The sequence below is a fragment of the Eurytemora carolleeae genome, unplaced genomic scaffold (genome assembly GCF_000591075.1).
Source record: "Eurytemora carolleeae unplaced genomic scaffold, Eaff_2.0 scaffold805, whole genome shotgun sequence".
NCBI lineage: Eukaryota > Metazoa > Arthropoda > Copepoda > Calanoida > Temoridae > Eurytemora > Eurytemora carolleeae.
Window position 1 is genome coordinate 1,135 of NW_019396832.1, and position 5,454 is coordinate 6,588.

The 5,454-nt window shown below is 33.1% G+C and overlaps 1 long non-coding RNA gene across 1 annotated transcript; it reads left to right on the forward strand.

Moving 5' to 3' along the window:
* Nucleotides 1-210: 210 nt before the first annotated feature.
* On the forward strand, nt 211-5,191 carry LOC111709184 (uncharacterized). The gene is made up of 3 exons (XR_002766803.1): nt 211-315; nt 2,541-2,587; nt 5,130-5,191. It is a non-coding gene; the product is annotated as an uncharacterized LOC111709184 (long non-coding RNA).
* Nucleotides 5,192-5,454: the final 263 nt, after the last annotated feature.

A 5,454-nucleotide genomic window follows, 5' to 3' on the forward strand; every position in this document is an offset into this window, starting at 1 on the left:
CACAACCCCGCTATAACGATTGACCCGTTGATTATTAAGGAAACTTCTGTTAGAGGTTACTCTGTAGAATAATTGGTTGATAATCTGGTAAATAGTTGACTATTTAGGAAACCTTTGGTTGATGGTACTCTTTAGACTCATTGGGTGATAATCTAGTATCTGTTGGTTATAAAGAAAATCTCTGGTAGATGTTACTCGATGTAGAATCATTGGGTGATAATCTGGTAACGGATTTATTTTTAAGGAAACCTCTGGTAGGCGTTACTCAATAGAATCATTGGTTGATAATCAACCTTGTGGACTCATTCAATCACGGTAAGCTTGTGGCTGTTTTCCAATTAACCCCAGATCTTAAAATGGATAAAAGCGAAATTAAGATGCACTAGGTATGGGTAGTTTAATTACTTTTCAGGGGTGTTCATTTTTCCAAAAAAAATTGCCTCCCCCATTTTAGTTTTTTTTAGGCGGAATTGGGGAAAATAAATGATTTTTTGGGTAGAATTGTAATATTTAAGGCATGATGTAATATAAAGAGCTGAACGTATACTGAAAACCCCTTCAACCCTTTCTCCGGCTCTGAGCAGAGTATAGAACCTGAAGAATAAGATCAGTGCACCTCAGATCTTTCTATAATTCAGACTCAGAGTTTCTTCTTCTGTTTTTATAGGAAGGCTGGGGGACTTGCACAACATAAAGCAAACAGACAGTTAATAGACAGCTAAATCTGAAACATGTCTGCCAGGGAACACAGAAGGCCACCAGCATCTTATCCCATTCTTATACATGAATATGTATCATCAGATTTATCAGTATTCATCTCCTGTAGTTTCGGGAACTGAAGCGATTATACTCGTACCGGCCAGTCAGGACTACCCACCGATTGTAACAGTACCAGCTAGTCCAACCATGGACCGAGATGTACCAGACGAAACTATATTCTCGATATGGTCCTTTAAACAGGGCTATTGGAGAAATAGAGCAACCAGCATGTCCAGGACAAACAAGTCCAACTAGAGTTTGGCTAGCTCAACTACAAGCCAGGGAAACTTCTCCAGATGGTTCTATGAACAGAAACACTGGATATTGGAGATACAGAACAACCAAGATTTTCAAATAGAGGAGAACTAGACAGTCTCGCCAGTTCACCAGGAGCTGCTCTATATTCAGCAAAGGATTCTATAAAAGAACTTAATCTTGCTTGGGGCCAGGAGCAGCTAAAATATCAGTATAGACCAATGACTTCAGGAGAGGAGGAAATCTCGAGGATCTATGAGGATGGGATCTATCGTCCTCCAGATATGATTGAGAAACCAGGAGGTTTAGGGGTCACAGGATCTAATATGAGACCTAGGGCTGGACACAGACTTTTTTGAAACCGTTTCGTTGCGTTCTAGAATGATGGCCTTCAGCTAGATCGTTCCGTTCTCGTTCCTTTGTTTTCCAATTGTTCGGTTCTCGTTCCATTCCATACCATTCCGTTCCGTTCTTGGTCAAAGAATGATCTTCTCGTTCAGTTCCGTTCTTAGTGTTCTTAGTTAAAGAACGGTTCCATCCCCCTGTTCCGTTCTTAGTCAAGAAGATAGGAGGGGGGGGCCGGGGCTGGGGGGGGGGGACTTTAGAGGTGTCCAAGACAAAAGTTTTGTTGAAAAAGGTTGTTAAAAAAGTAAAAAATCACGATTTTATAATAAAAATTCCTCATGGCTGTAAATATGCTTTAAATTATTCGTTTAAAATTCTGGGCCGACGAAGAAGCTGGGGGAGGAGCGGGGGGTCATAAAATCCTTAAAATGTATGATAGCGTGTAATTGATGAGAACCTGGTTTATCTTTAAAAAGGGGGGTGTACAATTTGTAGATTTTTAAAAAACAATTAATTTTCATAATCAGTATTTCAATAATATTGAAAAGATATATAAATAAATTATAGAAAACAATTTCTTTCAATCTAAATCTCCCCTCTCTCAGGTTTAATAAAGAAAGAAAAGAATAATTGCTATTTGTTTCTGAACTGCCATTATTATTCTTTAATATGTTTGTTTGTAAAATTTAAATATGTCAGGTTAAAGGGATTGTTATGCTAATTTCAAGTGACTCTTTCTGAAAAAGTTTTAATTATAACAATTACGTAAATTACTCTTAGAGAAAAATCACAATTTGAAATGTTGATTTACAGATAGAAAGTTTAAAGTATATGGTGGATAGAGGGCCACTAAATTTTTTGTGGACAGTCCCTTAAATTATTCATGAATTTATCAATTTTCATTATTCATTGGAATAATGGTTCGTATTTAATAATATTTGACATTAGTAATGAGAAAACTCTATCTGATCTGACCAAATACAGGGGTGTATATTTCTTATGAATTGGGGGGGGGGGGAGAGTGATTTTGGAAATTGGAGGGGGAAATTAAAAGGCAGGTTTTTTAACCTTAATTTATACTTCTCACGCAAATATACCTAACTTCGGGGGGTAAAAAATCATTTTTTAAATGAGGGAAAATATACTGTATACACCCCTGACCAAATCTTGAATATATTTAGATCTAATATTGATGTTGATGATGTCACGTTTTTTCAAGATGGATCAGGTACAAATATTTTCATTCACTCCCAGGGATGTATATTTTCTCTAAAAATCTGTTTTCCTCCCCCCTTTAATTTTCCCCTCAGAAAGTATATGCTTGCACACACTTTTTAAAGGATCGGGAAAAATAAATGAATTTTTAAGTTAAAAAGAATGTCTCAAAATGAATGAAAAAAGTTACTTTTTGATGTACTGTTTTTCATTTTTTCCCCCAATCATTCGAAAATCATTCCTATTCTTAAAAATATACACCCTTGTTTACTCCTTACTATATTAAATATTAACAAGAGGGTCAGAATGAATCAGGGGTCCATGTAATTCCATTTCAGATCTCAGATTGACTGAAAGTACATTTAGGGGCATGAAAATACGCTTTCTGTTTTATTGTGAACTTTAGAAAGTTTTTTTTTTGTGTTCGTGTCATGCACTTTACAGATGTGTACTGCATGTGGAGTGTTAAAAGTTGAAAATATCAGTAATAAATTATGATATATCTACATAAGATAAACACTCCCTTGCAGTTGTATTTTCCAGTATGGAATTTGTTCTACAACTTGACATCAAACTTCCAATTGTTTACATCAACAACATGGTTAATTTCTGCCCCTGATCTCAATCAATCAACAATTGGGATCGTATTAAATGGAATTATATATGAATATGTATAATGCAAGTGTACATAAAGCATAATTTCAATGTACAATCCACAAAGAGTCGGCAATATAGTAACAAAGGATGTCGTTTTGGAGATTTTCAAAATATCGCAATCATTACAATTTAAAAGTTAGTCAAATAAAAAAAACATTAATTCTTTGGAATGTAAACGTACCATACAAAATATGATACTATTGCCTATTATCAATAACAATTTTAGTTCTAGCTTAAAAACGCAATAATTAAATGGTCTCTCGTTAAAAATTTTCCCACATTTGATTTAATTAATCTTTTGTTTGAGGAACCATCTAAATATTACTCATTGCTTTTTAATACTCAAGGGGGGGAGAGTTTCTTTTAGTCTTAAAAAAAGTTGCTTTCCCTCAGTAAAAGAAATAACTAAAAACCTGGCTAAGGAAAGTTTTGGCTTTAAACACACAAATTTCAAGTGTTATTAAAAATTATAGCTCATATTTTTAAAAACAAGTAAAAACATTGTAAGTTAAAGGAGATGTACGCATTTTGGTTTGACTCTTGATATGCATTTTGAATATTAGACTTAGGGGGCTCTTAGTCTAAAAAAGTGAGAAAATGCTAACAATGATCAGTAAATCTTGTCTGTCTGTCTGTTTGTCTGTATCCAATAAACGTCAAAACGGCTGAACCGATCGGGCCCAACATTTTTTGTGGGACCTTACGTGACCCCAGTGAAGGTTTCTGAATGATCAAAATTTCAAAAATTAGTGTTTAAAAGTTTTTTATTTTTATAAAATTTTGAAAATGTGCGAAAAAATATTATGAAATCCGCAAACTTTTTTTGTTTTATACTGTACAAAGAGAAGATGCGCACAGATAAAGCCACAATTAAAAGAAAAATATTATGAAATCCGCAAACTTTTTTTGTTTTATACTGTACAAAGAGAAGATGCGCACATATAAAGCCACAATTAAAAGTTAAAATAGAAGATGGGCGCGAAGCGCCCTATAAGCCTAGTATATAAAATGTTGGAAGTCAAATGTTTTCAGTTTTACATAAAAAAAGCAAATCTTTGATTGATTAATTGATTGTAAAAGAATGACTTAAAGGTAGTGACCGGCAATGTATGGTAGTTAAACTACGAATGTAGTATTGGGGGGAATTTTTTAAGATTCATTTGAGACACATAAAACGTTTTAATGATGTATGATTACTGAGTTTGAGCGCAAAGTCGAGTTTCAAAATCATCCATTTGGGTTTTTACGTTTTGAGAATCCATTTTTTTTAAAAATATTAAATAACGACAACAAAAAATGTAACAAAATTTGTTTAGGAACAGGTTAATAAAAAAAAATTAACTCTTATCATCGAAAATAAGTAATCTTATTCAGTTATTAGTATCTGTAATCTCTCAGTGTTCACAAACATTTTCTGTAGATTTTCTGGATTTTTTATTGAAAAGACGACATTTGAAGAATTTGTAGAAATCTGCGAACTTTGTAAAAAAGAAGAAATTCAATATAATGATGAAAAAGAAAAAATTGATTCTATCATTGATTAATTGACAACTTTTTATTGAGAAATATGTTCATAAACATTTAATTAGTTTACCGTAGAAATTTCGATACATTTTTCGTCGTCGTTATTTTATAATTGAAGAAAAAAAATCAATTCTCAAAACGTAACCATCTAAATGGATGATTTTAAAAGTCGACTTTGCGCTCAAAGTCAGTAATTGAACATCATTAAAACGTTTTAGATGTGTCTAAAATAAATCCTAAAAAAGTTCTCCACAAAACCACATTCTCCCTTCAACTACCATACATTGCAGGTCACTATCTTTAATCATAATTTATAGTACAGACTCGACAGTCGACACTTGACACTAGACACTCTACAATCTTCATGTTTGTAGGTCGTGTTCTGCAATATGGTGGGAGCACTGTACTTATACATAAGCTTGATTTATTATCCAGGAATCATATTAAACCAAATAGTTATTAAAACCTTTTGCTTAATAATAGTAATCAGGGGCGTTTTCAGAGATGTGATGAGAAATGTATTTTTTTTTTTAAATTACGTATTTACTTTTCATTCAACCCTAAATGATTTTTCACAGTTATAAACAATCTTGCCAGATTTTCCAACAAACGACCGAAACCTATTTGTTATTGTTGTAATTTTCTGAGTTTGATTTATTGGATCAGACTTAGCACTGAGTTAAAACTAGAGTTTGAAGA